Source organism: Peromyscus eremicus, chromosome X, assembly GCF_949786415.1.
Source record: "Peromyscus eremicus chromosome X, PerEre_H2_v1, whole genome shotgun sequence".
NCBI lineage: Eukaryota > Metazoa > Chordata > Mammalia > Rodentia > Cricetidae > Peromyscus > Peromyscus eremicus.
Window position 1 is genome coordinate 32721860 of NC_081439.1, and position 21064 is coordinate 32742923.

The following is a 21064-nucleotide window of genomic DNA, read 5'->3' on the forward strand; positions in this document are numbered from 1 at the left end:
ATAGGGTTTCACTCCTCACAGTATATAAAATAAAGTGGCCAGGCACGGTGGTACATGCCTTTAGTCCCAGCACTCTGGAGACAGAGGCAGAGGGATCTCTGTGAGTTTTATGCCAGCTTGAACTACAGAGTGAGTTCCAGGACAGCCAGGGCTGTTACACAGAGAAACCCTGCCTTGAAAAACTGCTAGGAATAGAGGACCACCAATATATCAAAAGCCGGAAATTAGAAGGTGCTGCTTTTCACTAACAGCGAGCTTTATTGATGACTTTTGGTGACGAATGAACTTGAAGAGGGTGAAATCTCCCTTGTATTTTTCTCAGTTCCCTGTTTCACCTTCTGTCCTAGTGTCGTCTAACTTCCTTTATTCCTTTCTAAGCCAGGGTCTCCATATTTATGCATCTCTCCTCTTCCCCATCTGTCTCTGTGAGCATGGGCATGGGCATCTACATGTCCTATTCTACCTCTCCTACTATTCCCAATCTCTTTCCCTGTAAATTCTATTGTAACAGGAAACTGTTTTTTTTCCACATTTTAAATTTGCTGAAGCTATTCAATTAACTTTTATGACTCATGTTCTTAATATTGAAGCAAGTAAATAGGATACTTTGTATTTTTCTGTGGAGACATAAACTGCTAAAGCCTCGATATTTTTCCTAGGACAACTCACATCATGGTTAATGGGGAAAATGTGGAAATATTTTCATCTTTCTCTATTTAATAGAACTTTTGTGGAAAAAAAGGTGTATCTTGATGTGTCTCAAAGCATTACCTACTTGGTGACATATATTTTCTAAGTGTTTAAAGAATAGCTAGTATGACAGAAGAAATGAACTTTTATCTCACAGGATTTTAAGTTTTAAAAACGACACACACCTAGCAGCCACATAGCAAACAAATCAACTCCGTGTTACTTGCCTTGACATTATATGAAGTATATCTAAAAGTGTAGCAGTTCTCAAATGCTTCAGTATCAAACCAGAAAAATACCTCTCTCCCTAACTCTTTCATGAATCCAGTGCCACAGTCATATATGAGTTCCATAATAAGGTAATTATAAATAAAGCCAGGCCACTCAGTGAAGAGTTTTTTTTCTACTAGTCACCTAGGAGCTGAAAACCTCCTCTCAAGGGAAGAGCTTAATTATTTGTGTGTACCAGTTGGACCACCTTTGTTTGTTCCACTTGAACAAAGACCAGGAAGTCACCACATGAACAACCCAGTCACTCATTAGTAGACACAGTTAATCTCTCCATTGGTCACTAAGCCAGAAATAGGGCTTACTTCCATGCTGTTTGGATGACTTGGGCTCTCATGGAATCTCAGAACTTCTATGAACCTCTTAAATCAAAATGACTTTAACTCACTCTAATTTTAAGGCAAATAAATACATATCACACACACACACACACACACACACACACACACACACACACACACACACACCTTTAAAAGCTAGTATGATAAATAAAGTGAACTGAGATGGGGTCAATTTTTCAACAGAACTGTAGAATAACTGGCCAGGCCCTCATGTAAAAACCACTATGACAGCTCAGCCTCGAATTCTCTAGTTTTACCTGGGAAGAATTCAAAATTCACGCCACACAAATGGAAAGTGTTAAGACATCTCGGTCCATTTTTAACTTTTTTTAAACAGTTTTTAACTGTTATTCAATAAGTCTTTCCTCACCCAGGATTAATATAACTGACCAAAGTTCCCTGGAAGAAATCTGGTTTTCCTCAATGCTTAGCATGCTGTATATATTTAGACCTTACATGTTTATGGTGTTTGAAAACTTATCACTTACCAATCAATTTCATTAAAACTCATCTTCAATACTTACAATGCTGGCAAGCAAATAATAAAGTCTCATTTTTTACAAATTAGGAAAATTAGACTCAGAGTGACTAATTCATAGCAAAAAGATCCAATGACACAGGCACATAGAAAAGAAATTTTAAGTCTAATGTGTATAGAAAGAAGTTTGGGTCAGTGGGCTGGAGAATCATATCAAATTCTCCACTGTCTTAAACACAAAACATAATACACTTTGAAAAGTAGAATTGCCACTTCCTGTTGAATTAATCACATGAAACACCGCCCAGGCCACCCCAAGGCAGATTTAGAAAAGTAGAATTAGAGAAAATGCTTTTTGAGTCTTTGTAAAACACATGGTATTGTTTGTAAAGCTTTAGAAGTTTTTATTGTTGTTTTTCTGAATTAAGGACTGGCCCAGTGTTTGAGGTTTACACAATGGCAAGACTAGTCAGAACCCTAAACCCTCATCACGTGTTTGACATGATAATTAGTATATTTAGCTTTGTTAAGTTTTTGCCCAATTATGTAATGTGTGCCAAGTCCGTGCAAGAAACTTACTGAACTCAGTCTAAACCTACTGATAAAATTTACTTAGCCCTGAAATTGACCTGTTTCAAACACTGAGCCATATTTTTAGTGACAAATTAAGAAACAGTTTACAGCCTGAAGTCCTTTTCCCTAAATTAAATCCATGTGAGTAGCACAGAACTTTTACAGTCTTTATTTGAAGTTTCAACACGAAGTGATATTCTGTTGAATATGTTTCAGGTAGTCATGGCAACAATGATTATCACCACATACTACCAACGAAAATACCACCTGCATCTACATCTATTCCAATCTTTTAATTAAAAACAAAAGCCCAGTTCAAATTTTCAGTTGGCAAATTTGAGAGATAACTTTAAAAAAATGGGGGGAAATCTATTTAGGTATTCTGTGTTTGCTTTGTAGAGGGTTTTTATTTTCTTTTTTTCTTTCTTTCAAGACAACTTAAGTTTGACTCTCTTCCTGCCCACATCAGAACCACCCACACAGTTAATTTTCTGGGGAAACAGAGGTTTCAACATTTCCTTTTCTAAAGATTTCATCAGTAATGAGAGCTCCAAAGACACTCCCCCCACCTCAAAACTATTCCTTTCAAACAGTTATCCATGTACAAGAGAATTTTAGGTTTGTTTTTCGTTTCTCTGCTGTAAGGAAGGAGGTGGGTTGGAACAAAAAGAAAAACAAAGACAAAAGAAAAAGGAAGCTACAAAAGGAAAATGAATGAAGAAAATAAGGAAAAGGGGTGGAAGACCAAAGTAGGAGCAAACTATTTAAAGTGAACTATTTAAAGTGCAACCCCCACCGGCTTCACCGGGGGAGAAGCCGGTGGGGGTTGCAAAACTCATGGTGAGTAGAAACATCATTCATTACAAGCTTAGAAGAGAAGCTTTTGAAATCTACTGTCTACAGGAACACAGTCCAGTTCTGCACTCCTCTTTATTTCCATATCTTTTACTCTGTAACTGCAGTGCACACCCCCTTAGACTACTGACCCAGTCACATGCCTTCCTTGACCCATAGCACATTGGCAAGCACAGTGTGAGCAGAGACTTGACAGTTCCTTGTACATCAAGACTTTCTTGTTTTCATTACCACTGCTGAGAGAACATCCTGGACTAGCTTCCTGGGAAATGAAACATACCTAGAGGTAAGGTGCTCTTATCTTCATTGTCAAGGCCATCTCAAAACACTAAATGGGATACATAGAGCTTTATCAGCCAATATCCAAGCAGTTGCAGCTGACCATGTACATGAGAAGGAGCACTCCCTGAATCCATTGAGTAACTGATCTACTGCAGAGGTTTCTTACACAGTATTACTGTGGCAATGGGTAACCAATAATGATGCATTGTACCCCATTATATTGATACTTATCATATAATATTGTATAGATATGAAAAATTCATAGAAAAATAAAGGATAATCCTAAAATGTATACAGTAAAATAAGGATTTTATTTTAACCTAATAGGTGTTGTTAACTGTTAAATAAAGCCTGGGACATTCTCCAAGATGAGGTCAATGGAATTCTCCAACTAGAGAAAACTTGGAAAGAAGCCAGCCAATCTTGTTTTAGGATAAATTGAATTTAAGTAATTAAGAGGACACAGGAAACCTTTATCCATATTCTCTAATGTTGCACCAACTAATAGACTAAAGAGTTTGCAAATTCTCAGGTGCCCTCTTAATTGAAGCTGAATCGTTATAACCATAAAATCCATTTTCTCCAACTGTGGGCTTGCGGGTAAATGGGATAGGTGATCCCTGATGCATCTGTGCTGCCAAGTGCAAGAATGGAGGGCAACAGCTGCTATCAACACCCCAATCCCCAGATCACCATAAAAATAACAAATGAATTGTCATCTGAACAAAAAAATAATACCTTGAAAACAGATGTAGAGAAACACTGCATTCACCTTCTGTAAACACTGCTGGAAAGTCCACAACAAAAACGATTGGATTGGAAATGTTTCCTTCCTTATAAATCTGAGTTACATTTTTGTTTCAATTGAGAAGTGGTTGGCATGAGGACCTGATTAGAGGGTCATTTGCAAAGGGAGATCTGTACACTAAGTGAATGAGGCAATCCTCTCTGAATCCCAAACAATGAATCAAAGACCCTTTTCGGTATGCAGCTGAGTCAACTGAAAAGATCACATTGAAATAACATCAAATGGATTCTTGACTCACTGTAGTAATCAAGGAACAGCACAATGAACAATCTTTGAGTCATTTTACTATGACCTTGCAAAGCATTTTTGATTGAAAATAACTTGAAAAGAGATTAAAAAACAGCTTGAGAGAACATGAAGAATTCCTGGTTTTGTATTTTAATTTTTGTCTAATTTAATCATGGTTCCCATGGTGTGAGAACCTCACCAGTGTCTCTCTGCCATAACAGAACCACATTCTTTCTCACACATACCTGGAGTAGACAGCAGAGTAAGGAGAAAATAATGATTGTATTTACAAGGATGTTCTTAAGTATGTGAGGAGTGAGGAGATATCTGACTTATTCCATTAACCTTTCCCTTCTTTGTTTTTTCAAATATTTTTAAGGTCATATATTACATAATTTCACTCTTTTCTTCCCTCCAAATCCTCCATATATCCCTCCTTGTTGTCTTTCAAATTCTTGGCTTCTTTTTCAATAATTGTTACATATATTCCACATATGTGTGTGTGTGTGTGTGTGTGTGTTGTGATGTTAAACTGAGAGATCTAAGCAGACAGAATTGTCAACAACGTATTTTGTTTTCCCTGTGTGAATATATTTCATTTCTCATTTTTGTCCTTGGGGGGAAAAGGCCAAGGAAGTTTGCCACTGGCTAAGGATAAGGAACGCAAATGCCATGCACTTTCTCAAATGAACTCCTTGGATGTATTGTTGATTGTACTACAGGGAAGGACATTTTTGTGCTTACCACCTAACTTCTACTCTTTTCTTTCTAGAGAATAACTACAGGGCTGGTAATTGAAAAGAAGCCAATGCAACATTTTCAACTATTTCCCAAAATTACTTCAGGGTATAAACAAATTTAAGCCAGAGAAAATTAAGGGGCCATGTTTTACAGATGTTGTTTGTAGTGCCAATGGGACTTCTCTGCTTTAAAGGTTAAAAGTAAGGGCAACCATTTTCTGGATCTCAGGCCTTCAAATCCTCCTTCATGGAATGAATGACAAGAGAGGAAAGCAGGACTCAAAGCGGTTGGAGCAAAGGTTGCAGATAAAGTAGCTAAAACTGGTAGACTTTAAAATATTATTTTTCTGCTATATTGCCTATAACTAAACTATTTTCTGTTTATTTGGACATGAAAATATTATATTCTAAGTGGGCATGGTGATGGATATATGTCTGTAAACCTAGCACTTACCAGGCTGAGGACAAACAATTAACAGGAGGCCAAGGCTAGTCTGGGATATCGCATGAAACTGCCTCGAAGAAACAAAAAGAAAAACTATACATTTTTTTGTAAATTTTTTTAAAAATAAAGCAAAAAGAATAAAAAAGAGAAATGTATAGAACAAACTCATCCTCTCCTTTCAATCAATTGTCAAGGCAAGAATAAAGAACCTGTAAAACCAGTGAGAACACAAACAAAACAAAGCTAACCTGAGTGCAATTGAAAAACATTCTGGATAGAATACATATGAGTCTTTAAGGCAAGACATCAGCCCAAATTGGAAGGGGAGTTATTCTCTTTTCATATTTCCTTTTCCCCTGGAAGGAAATTTAGACCAGAAATTTAATCTTTCATTTGGAAGCACTTTACAATGTATTAACACATATGTTACTGCATATGACTTTCACAGCCACTCTATACATTCAAATTTGCTAATGTTCCCATTTGCCAGATTGTAACTCTGAGTTTAAAGAAGATAAACAACATCCTGGAGCACATGAGATATATGTAACTTATACAGCATTCCATGACAAGCTTTCTGATCCCAACTAGTTCCTTACAACAACACACCATTTTTTTTCCTTCCATGCTTTAAGCGAAAGGGAAACAACTTCTTCAGAAACAAATGAAAAGGGGAGATGGAGAGATGGTTTAGTGGGTAAAGGCAACAAAACCTATCAACCAGAATTTGATCCCTATGAACCAGTAACCAAAAAGAGAGAACTGACTCCACCAAGTTGTCCTTTGACCTCCACAAGTATGCCATGCCAAAAACAGGTATGCCCACTCACACAATAAACAAGCAAATGATACAATAAATTTTCAATCAATGAGGAAAATGAAAATGATGCAATGAATAAGAAAAATTAACCATAAATGACAATCAGCCCATGCCTTAGGTATTTTGCATTAAATTAGTATTCATGTTAATTTCTGGAAGATAAATATTCTGTTAGAATCTATTATAAAACCACAGTTATAAATAGAATATCTAGAGGTTGATGATCAATTGAGAAAAAAATATTTCATTGCATCTCAGAATATATTTTATATTTTTCTCAAAAAGCCCTTTTCTGTTTCTACATGGTTTTGTATTAGATTTTGTCAAGAACTATGCATATAATAGAAAGGTTTCTGACATTTATTAGAATTGTATGGGCTGATGGCATGTACAATACAAAGTGTGCATGCTGTATGCTCCAAACCAAAGCTTCAGTGAAGTCACATAATACAACACCAGCAAGCACTTTCAGAAACACTTAGGATTCATTATGCCTTTAACTTTGAATTAATTTCATATAATGGCACATTTAGAACAGAAAGCTTTTACTATTGCCAAAATTTTCACAGCCTTCGCATTGAATTATATGACCACATATGGGGCCATAACTCACAGTTTAAGAAAGCTGTGTTTCAATTCTTCACAGACCTGGAAAGAACAATACTCAACTTCATATGGAAAAAAAAAACCAGGATAGCCAAAACAATCCTGTACAATAAAACAACCTCTGGAGGCATCATGATCCCTGACTTCAAGCTCTACTATAGAGCTAAAGTAATAAAAACAGCTTGGTACTGGCATAAAAACCAACATGTGGACAAATGGAATCGAATTGAAGACCCTGACATTAATCCGCACACCTGTGAACATATAATTTTTGACAAAGAAGCCAAAACTGTACAAAGCATCTTCAACAAATGATGCTGGCATAACTGGATGTCAACATGTAGAAGATTGCAAATAGATCCATATCTATCGCCATGAACAAAACTTAAGTCCAAGTGGATCAAAGATCTCAACATAAATCCAGTTACTCTGAACCTGATAGAAGAGAAAGTAGGAAGTAGTCTTGAATGCATTGGCACCAGAGGTCACTTCCTAAATATAACACTAGTAGCACAGTCACTGAGAACAACAATTAATAAATGGGACTTCTTGAAACTGAGAAACTTTTGTAGGGCAAAGGACACGGTCAATAAGATAAAACAACAGCCTACAGAATGGGAAAAGATCTTCACCAACCCCATATCTGAGAGAGGGCTGATCTCCTGATTAAATAAAGAACCCAAGAAAATAGACATCAAAATACCTGACAGTCCAATTTAAAAATGGGCTATAGAGCTAAAAAGAGAATTCTCAACAGAAGAATCTTAAATGGCTGAAAGACATTTAGGAATTGTTCAACATCCTTAGTCATCAGGGAAATGCAAATCAAAACGACTCTGAGATACCATCTTACACCTGTCAGAATGGCTAAGATGAAAAACCCTGAAGACAGCTTATGTTGGAGAGGATGTGGAGCAAGGGGAACACTCCTCCACTGTTGGTGGGAATGCAAACTTTTACAGCCACTTTGGAAATCAGTATGGTGGTTTCTCAGAAAACTGGGAATCAATCTTCCTCAAGAACCAGCTATACCACTCTTGGGCATATACTCAAGGAATGTTCAATCATACCACAAGGACACATGCACACCTATGTTCATAGCAGCATTATTTTTACTAGCCAGGACCTAGAAACAACCTAGATGTCCTTCAACTGAAGAATGGATAAAGAAAATGTGGTACATATACACAATGGAGTACTACTCAGCAGAGAAAAACAATGATATCCTGAGGTTTGCAGGCAAATGTATGGAACTAGAAAATATCATCTTGAGTGAGGTAACCCAGATTTAGAAAGACAAACATGGTATGTACTCACTCATAAATGGATACTAGATTTAAAGCAAAGGTTAACCAGACTGCAACCCATACCTCCAGGGAGACTAGATATTACTAGAAGACCCTAGGAAAGACACAAGGATCACCCAGAGATGGAGAAATGGATAAGATCTATGTGAGCAAGCTGGGGGTGAGGGGGCAGTAATGGAGGGCAAGGGACGGGGGAATGAGAGCTTAGGGGAGTGGGAGGTTTGAGCTGGATCAGGAACACAGTGGGAGAACAAGGAAAGAGATACCAAGATAAATGAAGGCACCATGGGAATAGGGAGAAAAAGAGTACTTGGGAGGTCCCTAGGAATCCACAAAGGTGTCTCCACCATAGACTACTGGCAATGGCTGAGAGGGTGCCTAAGCTGACCTACTCTGGTGATTGGATGGCTGAATACCCTAACTGTCATCATAGAAACCTCATCCAGTGACTGATGGAAGCAGATGCAGAGATCCATGGCTGGGTCCCAGGCAAAGCTCCAGGAGTCCAATTGAAGAGAGAGAGGAAGGATTCTATGAGCAAGAGATATTGAGACCATGATTGGAAAGAGTACAGAGACAACTAGCCAAACTAGTGGAGACCAATAGTTGAGGAGCCCCCATGGTACTGGACTAGGCCATCAGGATAAGCGAGACAGTTGTTTGGCTTGAACTGTTTGGGGGGACCCCAGGCAGTGGGACCGGGACCTGTCCCTGGTGCATGAGCTGGCTTTTTGGAGCCTGATGCCTATGGTGAGACACTTTGTGCAGCCTTGGTGCAGGGAGGATGGGCTTGGACCTGCCTCAACTGAATGTACCAGGCTCTGCTGACTCCCCATGGGAGACCTTGCCTTGGAGGACGTGGGAATGGGGTGTTGGTTGGGTGGGAAGGCTGAGGGTGGGTGGAGGGAGGATGGAGGAATCTGTGGTTGATATGTAAAATGAATAGAAAATCTCTTAATAAAAAAAGAAAAGAAATAAAGTTGTGTTTTAGACAATTCTTTCAGTGATAAAGCTAGAACATGACCCTCTTCTTTAGGAATATGCAAAATAATGAATTGATTTCCTTGCTCTTGTGTCTGTTGGTAGGTAATCTTGGCTGAACCAAGCTATAGTCCAAACTTCACATGTTTGATATGTCTTCAACATTCTAGACACAGACACTACTTGTGAAATGTTCTTCTAATAATAGATGACAGAATTGCAAGAGACCAAGCTAAATCACATAAACATGTTTCCACCTTCTGCTCATCTGTTAGCTAATATCTCATCATCCAAAGCAAAATGCATAACCAAGCTTTGCATCAATGGAGTGAGGAAATCAATTCTGTCTTTTCTAATGACATGTACCACACAGCCAATGCATTTGTGTATAAATTTGCTACTAGAAAGGTGTAAAGAGTTGGAAAAACTCAATTTTATCCACACTATGGGAAACTGTCTTAGGTCATGATCTATTACAAGACTACTTTGATATTCTTAAAATTGCCTTGAATATATTCTGCTTTTTATATTTAATAAATAAGTGCTCACTATTCTTATTTATAAAAAAAAAAGGCAGAACCATAGTCATACAGGATTAGAATCATACAGGCTAGCCTGAAACTCACCAAGCTGCCTTCAAATTCACAGGCATCATTCTGTCTCAGCATCCCAAGTTGCTAGGATTACACACATGTGCTACCACACCTGAACAAATAGTGAGCATTTCTAATACTGTGGTTGTGTAGTACAGGTGCTAGTGTGAGGTTTTATTGAATACTCTAAACAAAATAGTCTCTAGTTCACAAAAAGGCTAGTATTCAAATAAAATCTGGTTAGTCAATTGTTTCAGTGTTAAAATATGTTTTGTAAAATGATTCAAAATATATAATTTTCTAGAAATGTTAAAATAAAAACTCAGATTTTTTCATTGTTTCTTTTGCATTAAGTCAACCCTAGGATCACCCATGTGTCATGTGTGCTCTCTTCTAACAATATTTAGCTGGTAACTAGAATATGCAAAAGAATCACAAAAGGATTTTGGTGAGCTATTGTCATCACCTCTCTGTCTCTCTGTCTGTCTGTGTCTCTGTTTCTCTCTCTCTCTCTCTCTCTCTCTCTCTCTCTCTCTCTCTCTCTCTCTTCAAGACATCAGCATCTTTCTGCCATTCAAATACCAAATGTAGACCTCCTCTCTGCTCTGGATGTTCCATACAACTAATAGAATTCTCTTCGCCTTTCCTTTTTCTTTATTTCTATTTGTGTCTCTCTATCTCTTATTCTCTTTCTTCCTATTTCCAGAGCATAGTTTTCCTAACAGTGATCTAAATTACACATTAGGAGACAAAGCAATCAGATTATGCTAATTCACAGCAGATGTAAATCACTACAAATCATTTTATAGGAATCACATGCTTCTGATATTTTTGTTCATATAAACTAATCTTTCAACTCTGTAAAATTTTAAATTCAATTTCAAATGCAGAGTAAAAAAAAAAACACAGAATGTAGAAAAAGTCATCAGATAGCAGGTCAGCTACTATTCCTCCAAACAAAGCCATAAGTGAAGTATCTTTTCTTTTTCTGTTCATGAACCTAGAGACTCTTCTTTAAAACAGCTTTGCTGTCTTGTCTGCCAGGTAAATATAGGAAAAATTAGTTCTCGCCAAAGGAGTCTCACTGGGTATGTTAACAACACTTAAGGGTAGGTCCCATGCCCAGCAGTAAATGGCCAACACAAAATAAACTCAATGATATATTGGTGAAATTATTAAGGCCACTCCACGTAGTTAAAAGGAGATTTATTTAATGGTGTAACTTACAAATTAAGGGATAGGTAGGTCGCGGGGTCTGGGGAAGGTGTATCACAGTCCAGCGGTGTTCTCTGGAGCTCTGCTTTGTCCACCTCCACCATCCAGGGTCCTGGAACCAAGAGAGTGTTCGCCGATCCAGATCTCGGGTCCCCAGGGCCTCCCTTGGCCCCGCCTTGTAGGCGTGACAGTTGCCGAAGTCTCAATGGGGGTTGGAACTTCCAGAACAAAGCTGGAATGGCTACCCACTACAATGATATTTTTATAGACTTTTGTTCTAATATTGCTTGCTTGGGCTTTTTTTATTATTATTTTTGGCTTGTTGGCCTTTTCCTTGTAAATCAAGTTTTCTGATTTTATGTTTTTATGGGTTTTGTTTGCTTGCTTTTTTTTTGGTGTGTGTACGTTTCCTATGTTTTTCCTTTGTTTTTTAATTCTGGTTTGTTTGGTGTAGTTGGGAGTTTTCCTATGTCCTGTCTGGTCCTGAAGCTGCTCAGACACAAGTAAAAACACAGAGGCTTATATTATTTTCAAACTATGGCCATGGCAAGCTTCTTGCTAGCTAGCTCTTATATCTTAAATTAACCCATTTCTACAAATCTATACCTTGTCACATGGCTTGTGCCTTACCAGTACTTTACATCTTGCTTCTCCTGGCAGTGGCCAGCAACATCTGCCCTACTCTCCTATCTTCTCCCCTATCTCTCTTGGATTTTCCCGCCTGGCTCCATCTTGCCCTGCCATAGACCAATGTAGCTTTACTTATCAACCAATCAGAGCAACACATATTCACAGCATACAGAAAGACATCCCACAGCAGTTTGGTTGTTTTGTTTGTCTATTTGTTTGCTTTCTAAAGAGAAATAAAATAAATGGAGTTGGGTAAGTGGGGAGGTGGGAAACATCTGGGAGGAATATGAACAGGGGAAAGCATGATCAGAATACAGTGTATGAAGAAAAATATTTTCAATTAAAAAAAAACTGTGTTGAGGTATGGTTGATCTCCAATACCCTAAGTGCAATTTGATAAATTTTAGCATGTGCATTTACTCTACTAATGGAAGCATTAGCATATCTGGGGACTAGAGTGTTGGCTCACTGGTTGAGAGCACTTGTTGCTCTTGCACAAGACCTGGATTATCAGCAGCCACATGGAAGCTCATAACCATCTCCAGTCTCAGGGGATCCAAAGCCCTCTTCTAACCTCTGTGAGCATCAGTCATGCATGTGGTACATATGCATATATGCAGATAAGCACTTATACACATAAAATACTTTAAGTTATTATCATATCTAAAGGTTTCATCATATTGCCTTGTAATCCACTGATTTGCTTTTGGTCACTGTAAGAAGTGAGCTTGCATTTCATAGGATGTTTTAATATAAGTGGAATCAAACAGTTTAGACATATGGAAAGATTGATGGTTAGATATAGGTTTAGCTTCTATTTATTTGGTATCATTTATTATAATATTTTAATACATGAATAGTTCATTTCTTTTTATTACTCAACAATATCATAGCCAGTAGATATGCCATAATTTCTCTTATCAATTCACCTACTGATAGATTAGAAGAATTAATATTGTTGAGATGTATGTACTATAAAAAGTACTATACTACCCAGATTACTCCCACAGTAATCTACAGACTTAAGACAACTGTACAAAATTCCAATACCATCTTCACAAAACTATCTAAAAGAACTCCAAAATATTAAAGTAATCTGATTCCTCGCCACCCAAAAGACACTAAAAGCATCTACCATATATAAAAATGTATTCCAATGGCTATAATAATAAAAAACAGCTGCCAAAAAGCAGACATAGTAACCAGTGAAATACATCACCAAAATAAATCCACACATTTATGATCAACTTATTTTCATTGAACATTTCAAGAGTATGCAATATAAAAATGGGAAGTCTCTTCAACAAAGTATTTTGCAAAACTTAGTGATCTACAGGCATAAAAATTAAAATAGGTCCTTACCTCATCCCTTAAAAGGGAATCAATAGCTCATCACTGATACAGGAATCAATTTAAGGCACAGTGGCATGTACCTACAAACCCAGCAATCAGGAGACTGAGACAGAGAGATCACAAATTCAAGGCCAGCTTGGGTCACTATTTGCTCTCAAAATGAACAGAAGAGTCAAAAGGAACTCAAATAGGCTATATATAATAGTCAAATATAATGCCCCAGAGTAATACATCTGTCTGGGAAATTATTTCTTAGATATGATCTCCAAAACAGACGACAAGAGCAAAAATGGACCAATCCTATTGAATCAAACTACAAAATTTCTACAGTAAAGAAAAAAATTAAAAAGGTGAAAAGACAACCTAAAGATTAGAAGAAAACATTCTCAAATCATACATCAGATAAAGAGCTAATTTTCAAAATGTACAACTAGTACAAACTACTCAATAATAAAACAGTGACTCAATTAAAGTAGGCAAAAGACATGAATAAACATTTATGAAAAGAAGATAGAAACAGGCATTTATATGAAAAATTTAAGAGCCAAAGGACCAGGAAGTCCTGCTGAAAGATTATATTTTCTAGAAACAACAAGGAAGCTTAATCCATGAGACCTCAACAATATGGCCACGTAAATAAGACCTAAACAAGGACAACACCAGCAGATATGTTAACATGAAATGGGGAAATCTCACAAGGCCCAATCTTTAGACAATGAACTAACTACATGCAACTAAAAATTCTGAGCCAAGCAGTGGTGGCGCATGCCATTAATTCCAGCACTCAAGAGGCAGAGGCAGGCAAATCTCTGTGAGTTCCAGGACAGCCTAGTCTACAGAGCAAGTTCCAGGACAGCCAGGAGTACAAATAAAAATGTCTGAAAAAGGAAGGAAGAAAGAAAGAGGGGGGGAGGGAGGAAGGGAGGGAGGGAGGGAGGGAGGGAGGGAGGGAGGGAGGGAGGGAGGAAGGGAGGAAAGAAGGAAGGAAAGAAGGAAGGAAGGAAGGAAGGAAGGAAGGAAGGAAGGAAGGAAGGAAGGAAGAAAATTCGGATAGTGGGAAAATCTCCCAAAAAAGAGCTCTGTAATTGCTTATCCAATTTCAAATGGTCAGCCTTGGAATCATATACATACAAGTAACACTGACTGAACTCAGCAGGTTGTATTTTATATAATTATGCATTTGTATATGTGTGTAACAATAATTATGACAGAAAAATAGGCCATGTATTTAAATTTGAAAGGGATTTGGGTGTGTATAGGATGAATTGGAGGAAGGAAAGACAATGTGGAAAAATAACATAATCATATTTAATTTTTTAAATGTAGAACATTTCTAATCAAAGACAACTCTAATACAAATCACAACTATAATGAGATATTACTTGACACTTGTTAAGATCTCTATTATCAAAAAGATGAAATATAACAAGTATCATTGACAATGTACAAAAGGAAAACCCTTGTGCTCTATTGTTGACATAATTTAGTACAGTCACTTTGGAAAACCACATAGGGGTTCCTCAGAAGTCTAAAAAGAGAACTGTCATATGATCTCCTTCTGGTTATATGTACGCAAAGCAGTTGATATCAGTGTTTTGAAGAGACAGTTGCACTCCCCTATGGACTGCATCATTATCTCTGATAACAAAGATATGGAAATGAAAGTGAACATCCACAGATGACTGAATAAAGAATTGTGGCATATATACACAAGGGAATACTATTCAGCATTTCAAAAGCAGAAAACCCTACTAAATGCTCAGTTTCACTAGGACATGGATGGTGAAGGTTCCAAGTTCAGCTCATAGGAAAGAGGTAGCTATGCAAAAGGGAGATGTTAGTCAAGTTTCAATTGCAAAGAATATGTTCCTATGAGCTATCACGCTGTTAATACTTATATAGGGTGTATTTCAAAGTAACTAAAAGGGAATATTAAATGTTTACCAAAAATGATATTTGAGGTGGTTATGTTATTTAGTCTGATTAGATCATACTGCATCATATATGTATGTATGTATGTATGTATGTATGTATGTATAACCAAATCTACTTTGGGAGGAAAGGGTTTATTTCAGCTTATAACTCTCAGGTCTCAATTCAACACTGTGATAATTAAACCAAGGGCTGGAACTGAAGCAAAGACCATGGAGTAATGCTGTTTACTGGCTTGCTTCCCATGGCTTGCTCAGCCTGCTTTCTTAAACAGCCCAGGACAGCCTACCCAGAGGTTATCTGCCCTCCATGGACTGGGTCCTCCTCTATCAATTAACAATTTTAAAGTGGCCTATAGACTTGCCTATATAGAAAATCTGATGGGGGCATTTTCTTAGCTTATATCTCTTTTCCCAGATAACTCTGGCTATGTGTCAAGTGAACAAAACAACCAACCAGGACAATCACATAAATATATACAATAATATGTCAATTTAAAACAAACTCTAAAAAATGAAGTTGAGATAAGCACATTTGTGTGAAAGTCTTTATACAGACAAATCCTTTCATTTCTCTTGGGTAAAGATCCAAGAATTTAAATCTAAAGGCTTGGTCATATGGGAACCTGAAATATCTTTGAAAACTCAAAGCAGGCTTTTAAGAGGATCATTCCTCAGTCATTCCCAAATGCCCTCAGACAACCAGAAGCCCTGTGAGGTGCAGAGATGAGAAACATTTAAATGTCATGTGTTTGTAATTAAAAAAATTGCCTCTGTTTTGGAAATAATGCTTTATGAATTATCTCTCATTCTTCCACATCTTCTGACCCAAAGCATTGACAAATTGAGGAATAGAATAAAGAGTTATAGGGGAGGGGTTCTGAAGTATTTACTTACTTCAAGCTAATAAGGGCTATTGCCATAATTCCATGAATGCTAGCACATCTTTTCAAGGATGCTGATACAACACAGAATGAGGCCAGCCTGATATCCAGGCTTTCAAGTCTAAAGAGGTGCACAGTCCAAGAGTCATGCAAGTGGGTGGAGTGGAGGGCCGAACTTGGAGAGTCAGTGCTTCCTTAAATGTTAAGCCATAGTCACCTCACATTTGTATCACTATAATCCTGAACCTATGTGACAGACAGCCTGACAGATACACTATCTCACTGGAGAGAGCAAAGTGGAGATTCGTTTCCGTCCAGACAATAAAGGCAATTCTCCCCAGAATGGAAGACACTTTCAGTGATTGCAATTTCCTGAATGTTCAGAGCTAAGCTGGGATGTAAACTCACTATGTGTGGAGCATCTACATAAGCTCCCCTATGTGTCACCTCCTTGGGACTTAGGAGGCTCACACAGACTGCTGTACACAGATTAATGAACTTGTTAGAATCTTATTAAAGAGTTTTACTTTCTGTCAGCATCCATGAGACTGTGGAAGATTCTCTTACTGGCTTGTAAGCAAAGAAATACCTTAACCACTCACCCCTAGTCTTTGACTCCTGTTTTCACAGAAGGATGTGTAATCCATTGTCTTGGTGCTCAGAGAAGTAGAGAACATTAAGGGAGCATAGGTATATGCTGCATGTTCTTAGGCAATAAGCCCAAGAGAATGAATTCCAATTACTCTCTGCACTCCAATAATGTACTCATTTATTCATTCAGCAAATATTTAGTAAATTGTGTACCAAACACTGTGTGAGGTAGTGATTTTTTTAAAGCATATAATTGTAACCCTCCTGGATTCACATCCTAGGAGGACAGGAAGATATGCAAATAACATAATTATACTCTCAGCATTCCTTCATTGCCTGTAGTTTCTTGTATAAGACTGAGCTTTGTGATCTTTCTCCTATCTACTTTGTCATGTTTATTGGTGTTGTCCTTGTTCAGAAAATGTTTAGGTAGTCATGTTGGTGAGACTTTATGACTGTAACTTCTGACATTACTAGGCAACAGTCTCACAACGAACTCCTTGATCCTCTAGATCTTAGAATCTTTCTACCTGCTCTTCCACAATGTTCCCTGAGCCTTAGGCACAGGAGTGTTTTATAAATGTATCTATTGTGACAGGGCTCCACAACTCTGCATTTTGAATAGTTGCGGTTTTGTGTGATAGTCTCTGTCTGTCCCAAGAAATTTCCCTAGGGAATAACACACCAATTGGTTATGCAATACCAAATGGTCAGCCCTGAAAATGTGCATACAAGTAACATTATATAGACTGAGCAGATTAAATTTAGGAATATATTTGTATATACATGCATATATATACATATAAGTATATACACATGTGAACATACAAATATATTTCTAAATATAACATGTATTTCATTAACACAGTTAATAAAAAGAAGGCCATGCACTTGAAAGAGAGCAAGAAGAGGTATATGAGACTTTATGGTGGGGGACAAGGGAAAGAGGAAATGATATAATCTCAAAATAAAAGAAATAATAATAAAGATGATGATGATGAATGCAATTCAAGGAGACTACTGCTAAAACGGAAATGAGAAGTCAGGAGAGGTTTAAAATAGATGGTGGTATTAGTCAAGTCAATGAAACTACAGATGGGAATAGGGTGGAGTCAACAAGCATGTAAATATCAATTATATCTAAAGGAGAAAGTTCAAGGAAGGGTGATGACCTCACTATGACAAAATCTGATTATGCGTGTTGAAGAGGAGGAAATGAAAGAGCAACAATTGCAGGAAAGGTGCTGAAAGAGAGACTCTGAAGATGCAAATATATGAGAAGGATCTGGAAAGCAAATCTTAACAAGTGGGGCTTTTCATTGCTCTCCCACTCCATCCCTCCCTCAGCTCATCCATTTCATTCCCTCATGTTCTCATCCCCATCCCCTCCCCTCTACCACTCCCCACCCCCAGTTTACCCAGGAGATTGCACATATTCCCCCTTCCCAGGGCAATCCATGAGTTCCGCTTAGGGCCCTCCTTGTTACCTAGCTTCTCTGGGGCTGTGGGTTATAACCTGGTTATCCTTTGCTTTACAACTGGTATCCACTTATCAGTGAGTACAGACTGTGTTTGCCTTTCTGGGTCTGGGTAACCTAACTCAGGATGATTTTCTCTAGTTCCATCAATTTGCCTGAAAATTTCATGGCATCAATTGTTTTATGGCTAAGTAACTCCATTGTGTAAATGTACCACATTTTCTTTATCCATTCTTTGGTTGAGGGGCATCTGGGTTGTTTACAGTTCTGGCTATTATGAATAATGCTGCTGTGAACATAGCTGAGCAAGTGTCCTTATGGTATGATTGAATGTTCCTTGGGTATATGCCCAAGAATGGTATCACTGGGTCTTGAGGTAGATTGATTCCTACTTTTCTAAGAAACTGCCATACTGATTTCCAAAGTGGCTGTACAAATTTGCACTCCCACCAGCAGCGAAGGAGTATTTCCCCTACTCTACATCACCTCCAACATAAGCTGTTTTCATCTTGATTGAAGGAGCCATTATGGGGTTAAGGAAAAACCTGGTGCTATGGAAATTCCTAGGAATCCACAAGAAGGACCCCAACTAAGACTACTAGAAATAGTGGAAAGAGTACCTGAACTGCCCTTCCCCTATAATCAGATTGGTGAATACTCTAACTGTCATCATAGAGCCTTCATCCAGTAACTGATGGGAGCAGATGCAGAGATCTACAGTCAAGCACCAGGCCAAGTTCCAGGTGCCCAATTGAAGAGGAGAAGGTATTATATGAGCAAGTGGAGGTGGGTCAAGTTCATGATGGGGAAATCTACAGAGACAACTGAACTAAGATCATGGAAACTCATGTACTCTAGACTGACAGCTGTGATGTCTACATTGGACTGAACTAGGCCCTCTGCAAGTAAGAGACAGTTGTGTAGCTTAGTCTGCATGAGGGGGCCCTGGCAGTGTGTCCAGTATCTATCCATGGTTGCATGAGCTGGCATTTTGAAGCCCATTCCCTATGGTGGGATGTCTTTCTCAACCTTGATGCTGGGGGAAGGGGCTTGGTCCTACCTCAACTGAATATACCAGGCTTTGTTGACTCCCATGGGAGGCCTTACCATTTTGGGAGAGTAGATGTGGTGGTGGGTCTGGGGAGGTTGGGTAGGGGAGAGTGGGAGGAGAGGTGGGAGGGAGAACTGTGATTGGTATATAAAATGAATTTTTAAAAGTGAGGCTTTATGTAAAATGGATGCTTCACAGTTGACTTTTGCTTTTTAGTGAGGAAATTATAGAATTCTTACTCATATAAAAATTTGTCTGCTAGGTTTGAATGCTTCATGAGACTAGAGTTGCTACTCAAAATATGGTGTTAACTAACACATCTTACCAAATGAGTTACTCAGCAAATATTAACTTCCCATCTCAGATAATCTGTATGTACTATATAATTCATCATATCCTACTTTGCAATAATTGAAACTAAGCAATGAGAAAATTATAATGTTTCTGGTATTATTAAACAAATTATCATTCCAGGTAATGCCTTTTCTTTCCCACTAATTTATGTGGTATACTTGAGAAGAGTTCAGTATTTATCTCTGCTCTAAGTTTTACATCTTTTTAATTAAATATACTTCTTTTCAATTTATGAGGTACTATGTATTATTTATTCATTGACAAATCTTGGCTCATGCTACAGATTGTATGTCATTTTTCTATGTGTCATAAATGGTCATTTGAATTGAAACTGAACTGGTGAGTTATTCTCTCATTTCAAACTTATTTTCTGGTCACTTCTCTGCCAAATGTTATGGATGAAAAAGCTTTCATCCAGACACTTATAAGAAACCCATGTTCCAGCACTGATTTCCTCTTAAAATACTTTCCTGAGACTAAAATTTTGATATGTAAATTGAAAATGGAAAGCTATTGATAGAAAATGCATTTACTTTTCACAAAGAAATATGAATCCATGTAGATAAAAAGTTTATCATTATTTTATTTGACTCTAAGTCCATTGCATTCTACCCTTTCTTCTAATTCAAAGATCTAACAATTTATAATTCTAGAAAACTTACTAATCAAACTTACTCATTTCTAATGCACTGTAACATTTTTATCATTCTTACAAAATGTCTAATTTCCCTACAGTAGTCTATGTTGAAGTGTGATACTAACTAGTCTTATCAATAAAAACCTGGAGTCAGATATTAGGGTGAAAGATCAGAGAAGCAGAGCAGCAGTCAATGGAGACTTCTTACCTCTATGAATCCTCAGACCAAATGGGGCCAAGATCCTGTCTCCACCAGCCTTATATTCCTGTCTCCACCTCCCTAGTGCTGAGATTAAAGGTGTGCACCCCCACCGCTCAGCTCTGTTTCTCTTTTAGACTGGTTCAATTACGTGTAGCCCAGGATGGCATTGAACTCCTGATCTTCCTGCTTCCTCCTCCCAAGTGCTGGAATTAAAGGTGTGTGCCACCACTGCCTGGCCTCTATGATTAACTAGTGGCTAGCTCTGCCCTATGATCTCCAGGCAAGCTTTATTTGTCAGAACACAAGCAAAATATCATACAACACTATGTAGTTTAATAAGTTCAATATCTTTCTAGATATATCTCTGTTATTGCAGAAAGCTACATAGTCTTCCTACTGAGGGTGATCAGATCAAATATAGGAAACAGAATGTAAGAATTGTTGCTTGAGGTAAACAGCTAGTTGCACCTAACTTCTCATTTCCTTCTCATTTCCTAGGCTTCTCTTTTCATCTAGAAAAAAAAGTCAGCTTCTTTATCTGATTCTTCCTCTATAGCAATTTTTTTCAACCTTCCTAATGCTGTGACGCTTTAATACAGTTCCTCAGGTTGGTGACTCTCAACCATAAAATTATTTCATTGCTATTTCATAACTGCAATTTTGCTACTGTTATGAATTATAAAGTAAATATCTGATTTGCAGG